Source organism: Dromiciops gliroides, chromosome 4, assembly GCF_019393635.1.
Source record: "Dromiciops gliroides isolate mDroGli1 chromosome 4, mDroGli1.pri, whole genome shotgun sequence".
In the NCBI taxonomy this organism is placed as follows: Eukaryota; Metazoa; Chordata; class Mammalia; order Microbiotheria; family Microbiotheriidae; genus Dromiciops; species Dromiciops gliroides.
The window spans coordinates 54,052,410-54,067,460 of record NC_057864.1 but is presented as its reverse complement, the minus strand read 5'-3'; the positions used below and the strand labels follow the sequence as shown (position 1 = coordinate 54,067,460).

The 15,051-nt window shown below is 37.1% G+C and overlaps 1 pseudogene; it reads left to right on the top strand.

The window, feature by feature from the left end:
• The first annotated feature begins 4,805 nt into the window (after nt 1-4,805).
• Nucleotides 4,806-15,051, top strand: part of LOC122754588 — a 63,684-nt pseudogene continuing 53,438 nt past the window's right edge.

Here is a 15,051-nt window from a genome sequence, read left to right as displayed (position 1 = left end):
ATTAAAGGTTTAATGTCCAAGATATTTAAGCAAGTTTCCCCAAACCTACAGTTCCCCAAAGAATTTAATTTTGGATCACCCAGGGGGTGATAAATGGTCAAAAGGCATAACTAAGCAGTTCTTAAAGGAAACAACCCAAGCTACCAATACCCACATGAAACAAAAAGTTCCAAAGCATTAAAACTGGACAAATGAAAATTAAAATATTGAAGTCCCACCTCATACCCATCAAATCGACAGAGATTAAAAAAGTGGAAAATGGCAGTTGTTGAAAGAGCTAGATAAAGATGGGCACACTAATGCTCTATTGGTGGAGTTGTGAGTTGGTCTGACCATTCTAGACAGCAGATTGGAACTATATACCCCAAACCAGTAAATTACATACCCTTTGACCTGACAATACCACTGAGACCCAAATATATAAGCAGATTTTAAAAACAAGATATAAAGTGAGGCTAGAGCACCATTTGGAGAATGGTTGAGAAAAAATAATATAAGGAAGTAATGGAATGTTATTTTGCTATATGAAATGAAAAAGGAGATAGGTTTTGAGAATGATTTGGATTAACTGATGCAGAGTGAAGTGAGTAGACCCAGGCATACAATTTACACAGTTACAACTTTGTGAAGGAAAGCAAGTTTTAAACACTGAAGAACTGTGATCAATGCAATAACGAACCCTAGCTCTAGAGGATAAATGATGAAGCATACTATTCATCTCCTGACAGGAAAAGAGACTCAAAGTGTGGAAGGGGAAAAACATTTTCCAGCATAGATAATATGTGGATTTGGTTTTGTTTGTTTGTTCTTTGTTTTCAACTGGGGTGAGGATCTGGAAGTGGTAGAGAGTGGCTAGCAAAAGGATTGCCCGTAAAACAAGAAAGAGAAGAGGGTCCGAAAGCATTTATTTTAAAAGGCACAGAATAGAACAGAAGGAAACAAAAGAGCAGGGTAGTTTTGAAAAGAATGTAGTTAAATGAGCTTCATTCACTTTCTTTTCACTTCCTGATAATTTACTCTGTTTCTTCCTGAGTTGAGAAGGTTGAATAGAGATATAAAGAGATATACACACATATATACATACACATACATACACATGTGTATGTATACATGTGTATACATATATTTATATATGCATTTTTTGTGGGGCAATGAGGGTTAAGTGACTTGCCCAGGGTCACACAGCTAGTAAGTATCAAGTGTCTGAGGCCGGATTTGAACTCAGGTCCTCCTGAACCCAGGGCTGGTGCTTTATCCACTGTGCCACCTAGCTGCCCCCTTTTGTATGCATTTTTTAAATGGTTTGTACACAATAGAAATTTGTGGTTTCATATACAATCATTTTTTCTGTTCTGCTTAGTACATGAAATGTTAATTATTTATGCTCAAGTAAATTTTCATCAGAGTCAACTTTCTCTAGATTTAGTCCAGTTTGTCAATGTTCTTCCTAAAACATGGCCAGAAGTTAGCCTCCTTGGTCCTCAGTTTCCTCCTGTGTAAAATTAGAGAGTTCAACATAACCTCTCCATTCAGCTCTGACATTTTATGACCATATGACTGATATGAAATGGCCAAAGTGGAGATCGAAAATATCTATTTCAAATAAACTAGTTCTTTTCCTCCTGGGATTCAGCCAAATAGATTGCAAAAAGCGTGTTCTTTCAGCAGCACAGTGCCATTCAATCTCATCTCCACTGACCCAGCTACAGAAGCTGTATTACCACCAGTGGTGGGGGGTGGGATGGAGGTTAATAGTCCTCAATCATAGATCCACATTCTTTCCCTCTGAATCATCCTTTTCTGTTTTCATCCTGAGCTCCCTTTTTTTTAATCATTTACCGTAAGCCTTGCTTTTGTCTCCTCTGTTATGCTGAAATATGAGACATGAATTTTTTAAAATCTATATAAAGGATGGCATCAGAGGGGTGTACTCCAACACTGAAATAGATCTATGATCCTTCAATGGGATTATTTCCTCTCCATGATGCTGAACACAAGCCATTTAGGCCTGACCAACCTGTGTGTCTGCTGTTCATTTCCATTTTTAAGTTTAGAAAAGTGTTATTTCTCTCTTTATGACAATTTAAGGATACCATCCATTGCCTAGCTATCCCTTGCTCTTGTCATTTGACCAGCCCATTTTTTATAACTTTTCTCTGTCTCCTTTGTAATTCCCTTGTTTTAATGTTTCAGCCTCCCCATACTCATCATAAATGGAGACAAATTTAAAAATCAATCATTCAATCAGCAAGTATTTATTAAGTACCTACTATGTGCCTAGCACTGTGTTCAGTCTGAGGATAAAGAGACTAATAATAATAATCCCTGCCCTCAAGAAGTTTACACAGATGATTTTACAAGGAGAATACAACACTTGCACAGAGAAGTAAATAAAACTATAAACAAAATAAATCAAAGGGAAGGAAGAAATGAAACATTTATTAAGCACTTACTATGTACAGAGCACTGTGCTACAAATAGAGAAGACAGCCCCTGTTCATATTTTTGTTTGGTTTTTGGGGGGTTGTTTTTTTGTTTTGTTTTGTTTTGTTTTTGCAGGGCAATGGGGGTTAAGTGACTTGCCCAGGGTCACACAGTTAGTAAATGTCAAGTATCTGAGGCCAGATTTGAACTTGGGTACTCCTGAATCCAGGGCTGGTGCTTTATCCACTGTGCCATCTAGCTGGCCCCCTACCCGTTCATATTTTAATAGGGGAGGAAAGGTACATGGGAAGGTTTCACCTACAAGACACACAGGTCACATGGTACTTAGGGTACAGCAGCACAGCCGATGTTAAAGCCATTTCTTTAATGCCATTTCCACTGATAAAATACATCAGTTCCTGATGGAATGGGGGAGAGTCAGTAACAATTGGGGGAATCAGAAAAGGCTTCTTGAAAGAAGGCACTTGATCTAAACCTTGAAGGGACCCTAGGATTCCATGAAGTAGAGGTGATGAGAGACAACAGTTTAGGCTTGGGAGAGGGGATACGTTCTGTCAAAGGGATGGAATATTGAGTACAGGTAAACAAGCAAGCAGGTCAGTTTGGCTGGACCATAGAAAGCATGAGAAGAAAAATTATAATCAGTCTAGAAAGGGAAATTGAAGGGAAATTGTGAGGAGCTTTAAATGTCTAACAGGGGAATCTGTATTTTATTTTAGGGGCAATAGAGAGTCACTGAAGTTTCTCGATCTGGGTAGTAGTAAACTTGGCAGAGAATTATGTGGAAAGGATGTCAATTCCATAGCTTCAGTGGAAAAGGATTGGAGAGAGGAGATGAGGCAGCTAGATGGGTCAGGAAGCTACTGCACAGTAGTCCAGTTGAAAGACAATAAGAGGGGAGTGGTGGTACCTAGATGGTGCAGTAGATAAAGCACCAGCCTTGAATTCAGGAGGACCTGAGTTCAAATCTGACCTCATATGCTTGACACTTACTAGCTGTGTGACCCGGGGCAAGTCTCTTAACCCTTATTGCCCTGCCCCACCCCCTACCCCAATAATGACAATAAGCATCTGAAACAGGGTGGTTGTGGTGGGAGTTACAAGAAAAGGTCATATGTGACAGAGGTTGTGAAGAGAAAATTGACAAGATGTCACAAATAATTGACAATAGATGTTGTGTGAGAGTGAAGAGTCAAAAATCAAATAGCAAAACAAAACAAAACAAAAAAAAAAAACAAAACAAAAAAACCCCAGAACTTGAGTTGACTGAAGGATAACTTTCCATAACTATGAGGGGGAGAATTCATAACCAAGATAAAATGATAGCAAAGGTGACAAAGAGTAGAATAGACAACTTACATTTAAAAAGCTTTTGCATGAATGAAATTAATGTGGCCAGAATAAGAAATGCTATTAGGGAATAAAAGCTTTTACATAAAGGATTTCTGACAAAAGTATGACAACCAAAACATATAGGGAGCAAGAACAAAAAACTAAGAACCCAGTAGATAGTCAGAGGGTATGAACAAAAAGATTTTAAAGAAGTAGAAACTATCAACAACTATGTAAAAAATACTCCAAATCAATAATTAATAATAAAAGGAATGCAGATTGAAATTATCCTGAGGTTTCATCTCATACTCATTGCACTGCCAGTAAGAAAATAGAGCAATAGTTAATGTTAGAAGTTCTATGAGAAATCACAAACACTAATATGCCGTTGGTAGAACTGTGAATTGTTCTACCACTATAAAAAAAAACAAAAAACAATGTAGGTGAGAAAAGTCAGCCTTTTACTCAGTACCAGCTCCTCCATGAGACCTTGCTTGACTCACGACCACCTTCCTGCTTGCCAGTAACATACCCCCTTTAAAAATAATCACTTTTGGGGGCAGTTAGGTGGTGCAGTGGATAAAGCACTGGCCCTGGATTCGAGGACCTGAGTTCAAATTCAGCCTTAGACACTTGACACTTACTGTCTGTGTGACCCTGGTCAAGTCACTTAGCCTTATTGCCCTGCAAAAAAATAAATAAACAAAAATAAAACAAAATACTCACTTTATAGTTCTGTGCATGTTGTTTCTTACCAACAGAATATTAACTCCTCTGAGAAATGGGCTTTTTCTTTTGTTTTTAATCTCGTGTGCCTAGTGCTGTACCCAGCACATAGTAGACGCTTAATAAATGCTTACGGAATGGATGAATTAATCTGATTGGTGGTAGACCTGTCCTAGCTCCTATGTTCTCATACTTAGAGCTAAATGGGTGGGGAAAAACATAATCCTGAAAGATTAGAACACCAAATAGCTTTGTCAAATGACTATATCTGCTAGAAAGCTAGAACTAATCTAACATAAATAATGAGATCTTCTTAGAGATCTAGAAGCCAATCTTTATGGTCTCACTGATCTTCCAAGTCTCCACGGTCATCTTCATCTCACTCATCATCCCTATATAGCAAATCACCTGTCTCCTCAAAAAGAAAGATGAGAGTCTTTTGAAAAAGCAAACAAACAAACAAAAAAACCTTAAGGGGCTCCCCCAGAAGATAGCCCTTTGAAAAGCAAATCACAGGATGAATAAAAAGATCTATTTGAAAATAAGCCCTCTGAACTCATTGATTATTTTAATAAATCAGCTGCAGCATCTGGTGACATTTGGTCTGGTCTTTCAGCATATGATAGATAATAGTCCAACATCATTGCATAGCCCTTCCCCTATTGCTATAGCACCTAGTCAGAGTTCATCTTATTCAGATGCTCCCATGCTCGATACAAAAATAAAATATTCTTCTCAACATTCACATTCCATTCAGCATAGTTCTGAGTGGTCTTCATCTAGTTCTCTTAGAAATGGTTCTAGTTGCTGCAGCTCCTCTCAGAATAGTCTGATTTATCTCTTACCTTCATGAAGAACACCTACAAAGGCAGTCCCACCACAGAGTGTTTCAAGATAAGAAACTAGTATGCATTCTTGATTTTATTCTGATGGTAAAGATATAGAAATTACAAAGGCTGAAAAGTTTTTAAATAGATACCCAGATAAAGAGTATAAGGTATACCTGCTTGATGGAGATAATACCAGAAACAAAGAGACCCCAAAGGGCATCTCACTGGAATGCTAAGGAAGAAGGATCCAGGTACAAATCTAAAGTTTCATGCAAGGGAAATAGAAATAGACTTAGAAAAGAGAAAAATTATAAACTTAAAGAGATTGGATATATAGTGGAAAGGCCTAGAACTACAAAAGAAAAGCACAAGGAAGATAAGCAAATAAAGTATGAAAAGCTCAAAGAACTCTTTGATTACAATCACAATAATCTGGAGGCAAGAGAAAAGTCTACCTTCAGAGAGGAGAACCCATGTAGGATCAAAATGACAGCCAATGATTCCCATTGCCCTAAAGTTAAACTCAAAATGGCACCTGTACCTCTTGATGATCCCAACAGACCTTCTTCCTTGACTAAGGACAGGCTGCTTGCTACTACACTTGTCCATTCTGCCAAGAATGAACAAGAATTTGGGTCTATCTCTGACCACATTAAGTTGCCATAGGCCAGCAAAAGCACTTCAGAGTCATTTCTTTAGCATATTGTGCCCTTGGTTCATCATATTAAAGAGCAATAATTCACATCAGCAGCAATAGTCCTAAATGAGAGTTTCACCTCATATTAGAAGGGAACTGAAGAACACTGCACCCAGGGAAAAAGCCGAGAGATACACAGGAGAATTGACATCTTTCCAAGTTCCCTGAGGAAGCGTACCCATTTATCAGAAGAGAGAATTTCTTATAAAGAAAGTCAAAAGGGAGATAAAAAAATTAAGGTGTGATTCTGTTGATCTTCGACATGACATTGATTGTCATAGAAAATCAATAAAGAATGGGAGGATTCCAAGGGCTCCAGAAAATTCAGTGGATCCAGGAAAAAACTAAGATTACAAAGATTAAAGTAAACATAATAGCAGAGAGCAAGACCATTCTCGATCTTCATCCTTTTCCTCAGCCACCTTTTAAGAAAAAAGACAAAAGGAAAGACAGGAAGAAAACCCCCAATGAAGCAAAAGAATATTCAGGCTTTATAGGAGTTAGCTGACCCAGAAGAACTTTTTTTCCCAAATTTGAGGCAGAAGAGCAAGAGGCATTTTTTTGTTGGAACAAATACTGGTCCAAACAACTCAAATACTACTTTTCAAAAGAGACCAAAGGAAGAGAAACAAGATACAAAGAGTACCTCTTGTATGACAACAGGGATGATGGTGTGGATTATTGGACCCAAAGAGCAAAAGACCGCGGCACTTTTGAGGATGGAAAGGGTGAGGAGACAGAGAGAAAAGGAGGATAAAGAAGAGGAAAACAGGATGGATGAAAATATACAGTTGGTAATCATAACTTTAAAAAAAGTATAGCAAGTTTCTCTGACAAAGACTTCATTCCTCAAATATACGGAGAACTGAGTTAAATTTATAAGAATAAAAGTAATTCCCTAATTGATAAATGATGAAAGGATATGAACAGGCAGTTTTCAGATGAAGAAATCAAATCTACCCATAGTCATATGAAAACTGCTCTAAATCACTATTGATTAGAGAAATGCAAATTAAAACAACTCTGAGGTGCCAGCTATATCTATCAGATTGACTAATATGACAGAAAATGAAGATGAGAAATGTGGGAGGGGATGTGGGGATATTGAGACACTAAAGCACTGTTGGCAGAGTTGTGAAGTGATTCAACCATCTGAAGAGCAATTTGGAACTATGCCCAAAGGGCTATAAAACTATCTATGCATACTCTTTGACCCAGTAATACCATTACTAGGTCTCTACCCCAAAGAGTTAAAGAACAGAAAGAAAAAGTATTTATATGTACAAAAATATGTATAACAGCTCTTTTTGTGATGACAAAAAATTAGAAGTTGAGGGGATACCCATAAATTATAATTGAGAAGGAAAACTATAGTGCTATAAAAAATGAAAAGCAGGATGTTCTCAAAAAATTTAAATGAACTGATGCAAAGTTAAATGAGCAGAACCAGAAGAACACTGTACACAGTAACAACAAAATTGTAAAGATAATCAATTGCGAAAGACTTAGTTATTCTCAGTAATACAATGATCCCAGACAATTCTGTAGGAATTATAATGAAAAATGCTATGCACCTCCAGAGAAAAAACTAAGAGAGTCTGAATGCAGATCAAAGCATACAATTTTTTACTTTCTTTATTTTCTATTTTGTCTGTTTTCTTTCAAAACATGACAAATATATAAATAATTTTTGCATGACTGCATATATAAAACCTATATTAAATTGCTTGCTTAAACCTCAGGGAAGGGGGAGGAGAAAGAGGAAGGGAGATGATTTGAAACTCAAAATTTATAAAAAGTTAAGATTAAAAATTGTTTTTACATGTAATTGGAAAAAATAAAATATCAAAAAATTTTAAAACCCTATGTTTGTCTATTTCAGAAGGAGCAGAGCAGAGCATGGTTCCTCTTTCCACCCTTTGAATGTGATCACACACCCCTTAAGATAATGTCACAGCTTTCCCTCTGCCCTAGAAAGTAGATGCGTTCAAATTTAAATAGCAACTTAGATTTGTCCTGCAAACTGGACAAGTTGAGAATGGAAAGTGGAGATGAGATAAGGAAATAATATGTGAGGATTCTTGCTTAAACTGTTGGAACAATTGAGGAATAAAACAAAGAACAATCCTATAGCCACATCATTGCTCGGTGGTTTTATGGAATCATTAGTTCCCTCAGTTGACAACTACAGTAAAATTCATTCTAATACTAAAGTATAGTGTTGGGGGTAGGGAAAAGAGAGTGAGGGGAATAAGGAAGCATACCCCCTTTGTCCAGATTTGGTCTGTAGTCACCAAAGGAGTATCCTTGCCCTGTATTTTCCAAGAAAAATATACCCTGATCACTTCAACCTATCTTCCTTATGACATAGGGCCATAATAAATCAGTCAATAAACATTTATTAAGTACCTACTATGTGCCAGGTACAAAACGTGGCAGGAATATTTATAGAGCAACTATCTCATTCAGAACAGAAGGTGGATGGAGTGAGGGACTTGAATCCATTCAATCCAATCCAACAGACATTTTAGTGTCTGCTATGTGTAGGCACTAGGAACCCAAAGGTTTAAATAAATATCCCAAAGATAAAAAGGAACTACATTAACTTGTTATATTATAAAACCAAACTGAACTGAATCTGGAATCTGGATATGAATTTCTCATTGACCTATGGACCAAACCAAATTATTCAGATTTCTATTTTGGTGGTTGTTGTAGGGAGAGAAGAGGTTGGTGATGGGGAGTTGCAGGGTTTATTCTGTTTTAAAAGAAGCTAGTGAATCAGTCCTTGAAGTAAAGGGATCCCACTGAACCATTAAAACTTTTTAAAACATTTAAACCATTAAAAAAACCTTATTTTGGTTTCTGAATATACACTAAAGCATAGTGTTTTTCTCTTTCTTTCTTTCTTTTTGTTTTCCTTCCTTCCTTCTTTCCTTTCTTTCTTTCAAGTATCCTTCTACAAAATGACTAATAGGAAATCTTTTACATGGTTGCACACATATAAACCATAACAGATTGCTTACTATCTCAAGGAGGGAGAAGAGAGTGGGAAGGATAGAATTTGGAACTCAAAACATTTTTTAATATTAATAATCATTTTACATGTAATTGAGGAAAAATACTTTATTATTTTTTAAAAGTTTTTATGTTCGGGGCAGCTAGGTGGTGCAGTGGGTAGAGCACCGGCCCTGGATTCAGGAGTACCTGAGTTCAAATCCGACCTCAGACACTTAACACTTAGTAGCTGTGTGACCCTGGGCAAGTCACTTAACCCCAATTGCCTCACTAAAAAAAAAAAAGTTAAAAAAAAAAAAGTTTTTATGTTCTATCATCTATCCCATTCCCTTCTGAGATCTTGGGTGCTTGATTTGTAGCTATCTTCATCTCTGCACTTGCTAGGCTTTTGTGAATGGATAGGCAAGAGCATGTAATATTTGAAGTCTCTCAGCAATAAGAATCCTCTCAATTACATTATTGCCTTCAGCCAGCAACTTCCTATTCATACATCTTTACCCCATAAACAATAATAACAAAAACCACACAGCAAACAAGCCCAAATAGTAACTTAGGCTACTATTTTGTCACAATAATTTTATGTTCCTGCAACAGGGATCTACCTTTTGGCCTTCTTTGTCCTGTATATCACTTGTCTGAGAGATCTCAAGAATTCTACTGCCAATAGAACCAAAGAAAACACATTTTTTAACCTTCCATGGTGTGCACTGGGTTTATCCCTTCACAAAGAAGCCTGGTCTCAGTTTATGTTCGCATTTTATTCTCTTTGAGTCACAGTTTAGTTGCTCTCCCATGAATCTTGATGGTAGCCTTGACCTAATGGGACCAGACATTCTAAAATACTGGCAAGTTCTGAATTTTAACTGCCTTTCATTCAAGGAATTGCTCTGTGTCTCACTGGGTCCTTCACTGTTAGAAATTATTCTAGGCAAGTAACAGTGGCAAGTAATTGGCTGCAGATGTGGTACAACCCCTCTAACACCACATGGGTTGTCACAAAGGGAGAAAACCTTAGACGGGCCATGGCTGAAGTTGGGTTAGGCAGGCTGGACCTTTTCCTTCTGGTGGTCATTTTTCTTAAAGTATTTTTCTCACTTTATTTCCTCCCATTAACTGAAAGTATGATGGCTCTCTCTTTCAAAAGTTTTAGGGAAAATTTCATCCTACAAACAGTATAATAAACAGAATAGGAAGTTTAAGAAGAAGGATAACCTGTTCCTGACATGATTCTTATGAATAAGGAAGACTATTTAACTGTTAGAGTGGAAATGATAGGGTCTTTGCAGGAAGGAACCACTGTATCCTAGAATTTGTGATAGAGAATGAGAGTCAAGTGAAGCAAAGTTCTGACATGCAGCCTAAATGTTGAACCACAGGGTTCAAATGGTTAAAAGAAAGGATAGGTAGGATCCAATGAATTAAGATTCTGTGAGAAAAGTCTCTTAGGAGGAACTGCAAGCCCTCAAGAATGAAATTCTGAAGATACAAAAGGGTGTATAAGGGACTAATAAAAATATAAAAGACCTAGAATCATAATCCCATAGAGGAAGCAAGGTTATGTGATGGACAGAGTCCTAGTGCTGGACCTAGAGTCAGGAAGATGAGTTCAAATCCAGCCTCAAATATTTACTAGCTATGCGGTCCTGGGCAATTAACCATTTAACCTCTGTCTGCCTCAGTTTCTTTATCTGTAAAATAAGGGTAATCATAGCCCTGCACTCCAAGACTTGTTGTGAGAATTAAATGAAATAATATTTGTAAAGCACTTTGCAAATATTAAACTATATCAATGTTAGTATTATATGTATATATATATACATATATACATACAAATGTTACTATTACAAATGTTCAAATAATACAAATAGTTCTTCAAAAGAACTGAAAATAATTAATACCCATATGGAAGAGTGCTCTAAATTACCAATAATTAGAAAATAGAAATCAAAATAATTATGATGTTTTGCTTCAAACTCAGCAAGTTAGAAAACATGACAAAAGATGGGAATAATATTGGGTGGTGGTAGAGTTGTAAAGTGGTACAATCACTCTAAAAAGCAAATTCAGTCGATGCTAAGGAAGTGACTAAAATGCTCATACATGCTTTGACTCAAAGCACTACTAGGCATACACCCCATAGAGGTCAAAGACAAATATGAATATTCCCTATACACCAAAATGTTTATGGCAGAAAATTTTGAAACAGCAACAAACTAAAAATAAAGTATATGCCCATGAATTAAGGAATGGCCAAACAAATCATGATGTATTGATGTAATAAAATATCACTATACTATTAAGAACTGTGCACACCCTTTGATGCAGCAATACCACTGCTAGGTTTATATCCCAAAGATATCCCCAAAAAGAGAAAAAAGACCTAGTTATACAAAAATAGTTATAGCAGCTCTTTTTCTGGTGGCTAAGAATTGGAAATCAAAGAAATACCCATCAATTGGTGAATGGTTAAACAAGCTGTGGTATATGATACGGGTGAAATATTATTGTACTTTCAGAAATGACAAGCAGGATGATTTCAGAAAGGCCTGGAAAGACTTGTATGAACTGATGTATAGTGAAGTGAGTAGAATCAAGAGAATGTTGTGCACAGAGACAGCAATATTGTTTGATGAAGGACTGTAAATGACAACTATTCTCAACAACACAATGATCCAATTCCAAAGGATTATTGATGAAACATATTCTCCACCTTCAAAGAACGAACTGATATTGATGGAACACAGACTGAAACATGTCGTTTTTCACTCTTTCTTTTTTTCTTATATTCAAGTTTTCTTGTACAAAATGATTTAATAAGGTCATGTTTTGCATAATTGTATGTGTATAACCCATATCTAATTACTTGCTACCTCAGGGAGGGGTGAGGGGAGGGAGAGAAGGAGGGATAAAAATTGGAAATCAAAACTATAAGTAAAAATGTTTATTACTTTTTTAAAAAAGAAATAATGAATTTGAAAACTAGAGAGAAATCTAGGAAGGGTTATATGAATTGGTGCAAAAAACAATAAGCAGACTGAGGAAAACAACACACACAATGACTACAATGATATAAGAGGAAATAAGAACAGCAAAATAAAACTGAATAATATATAATTATAATGACTGAGTACGGTATCAAAAAAGAGATGAGAAAATGCATCTTCCTCCATCCTTTACAGAACTGGAGAACTATAGGTATAAAACACTTTCAGAATTGTCAGTTAATTTGGCTGAACTACTTTTATTCTCTTTGCTAAAGTGGCTAGCTCTTTGTTTAGCAGGGGGAAGGGATATGCATGCATGCATATAGACATACATATATTTATATGGATATTGATATATACCATATATATGGAAATGAAGGTGATATAAAAACAAAGGAGATCGATAATTTTTAAAAGAAAAATTGTTCTTATGAGGAGGAAAAGAGAGACTTGTCTGAAGAAACTAAGGTAGATTTATAGGGAGCTTATCAACCAACAGATTTGTATATATATATATATATATATATATATACATACATACATACATATATGTATATATATATACATATACATATACGTTGTACACATACATATACATATACATATACATATACATATACATATACATATACATATACATATACATATACATATACATATACATATACATATACATGCCAAACCTAGAAGCAAGGGCAAGTAGCAAAGCATAAATACAAAAAAATGTGTCACAATCTTGTAAGATCCTAAAACTCAGAATGAGCTGTGGCTGTGGCTGTGGCTGTGGCTGATCAGGAAAGCAATAGACCAAAAACAGCGAGAGCGAGAGAGAGAGAGCGAGAGAGAGAGAGAGAGGGAGAGAGAGAAGATGGTATTAAAACCATATATGTAAAAAAGAGCAGAGCTGGCATGGTGGCACATACCTGTAATCCCAGCTACCAGGGAGATTGGGGTACAGGATCTCTTAGGCTGGGGAGTTCTGGGATAGAACAGGCTATTCTGATTGCATGTTGATTGGCATCGATATGATGGGAGGGGAGGTAAGGGGCAGGGAGATCAGGATTTCTAAGGAAGGGCAAATGATCAAGGTTGGAAATGGAACAGGTCAAAGTTCCCATGATGATCAATGGTGGGATCAGCTGCATGTAGCCCCTATACTTCCAACCTGGTCAAAAAAGGAGTCTTAAAGAAGAGAAGGGAGGCGAGGGGGAGATGTGTGGAGAGGAGGGGGAAGGAAGGAGGGCAGGCAGGAACAAAGGGAAAAAGACTTTTTAAAAAGACATAGGACCACTGTTTTGGGCAGATGGGACAATGGTAATGGATGACAGAGAGAAGAAAAAACTGTTCTACTTTTGTTTCTTTCTCTTTTCTCTGCCAAGGAAAATGATATTTAGACAGGAAAAAAAAGAACAAAAATAGCTAATAGGGAAATGAGACCTAGATAGGTAAGAGCCAGGAAGAGAGCATCCAGCTCCTTCTGGTGCTCTCAAGGCTCCAGGGTCAGATAAATAACCCAAATAACGGGAAGAACTGGCAGTGATCTTGAAGAGATTATGAAGAATAGGGAAAGTACCAGTGGATTGAAGAGGGCAAATATCCTGATCTTCAAAAAAAAAAAAAAAGGAAGAGAACAGTACCTACAGCCTGAAAGCCTGTGAGGTTGACTTTGATTCCTGGCAAAACATCCGAATTTAATATTAAAGAAAATGAAATGATGACTGCAGAGTTATCATGACCCCTTGAACAACACCATTGCACCCTCTAACCACTACAATCTCATTTCCTCTTTTGACAAGGTTACCTGACTAATAGATTGGAAAAATATTGGAAATATCATTTACCTAGCTTTTAGCAAAGCATTTGACAAAAGTCTCACCCGCTATGCTTGTGAACAAGATAAAGAGATTTTTTTTTTTGTTCAGTTGTGTCCAACTCTTCCTGACCCCATTTGGAGTTTTCTTGGTAAAGGTACCCGAGTGGTTGGCTATTTCCTTTTCCAGTTCATTTTACAGATGAGGAAATTGAGGCAAACAGAGTTAAGTGACTTGCCTAGGGTTATACAGATAGTGTGGCTGAGGCCAGATTTAAACTCACAAAGATGAATCTTCTTGACTCCAGGCCTACCACTCTATCCACTGTACTATCTACCTGTCCCATAGAGACACGTAGGCTATACCAAAGTATGAGATGAAATGATAAACTCAGAACTATTTGAATGGCCAGATCCAAAGAATAAACATAATGGATTGACATCAATCAGTCAATAATCACTTATTAAATTCCCTCTATGCATCAGACACTATGTTAAAGCACCAAGAGCTTTAAAAAAGAGTCAAAAACAGCCCCTGCCCTCAAGTTCACAATCTCCTAGGGGAGACGAGGGCAGACAAACAAGCTGTATACAGAATAGGAAATAATTAAAAGGGGAAGCCACTAGAATTAAGAGGGGTTGGGAAAGGTTTCCCATGGAAGATAGGATTTTATTCGTCTCTTGAAGGAAGCAAAGTAAGCCAGTCAGTGGAAATGAAGAAGACCATTCCAGGAATAAAAATGCCTGGAGCTAAAAGACAGAGTATTATTCCTGGAACAGCCAGGAGGCCAATATCTCTGGATTTGAATACCTGGTCATGAATATGGAGGAGGAGACACCGCAAAGGTCACCAAACTGAAATTAGTTTGGAAGGAGGTTGGAAAATTATACCAGAAGATTCACTGAAGGACTGACTGGAAATGAGAAAGTTTACAAAGAACACGATAGCTGTCTACAAATTATCTTCAAGGCTTGAACCACGTGTACTCCTCTCAAGTCCTACTCTGGTGCCTCATCTTGGCAGCAAATTGCCCCCAGGTACTCTGTGGCTATGCCAGCAGAACCCAAGCTTTGTCAGGTCCTAGTAAACTGTGTCATATTGCCTGCTATCTGAGGGCTGAGCTAGCTCATCCATCACCAGGCTGGTTGCAGGTGATCCATTTTATTTTTTGGCTATGGTACTCCTGAAAGACTGTCTACAAAATTGAA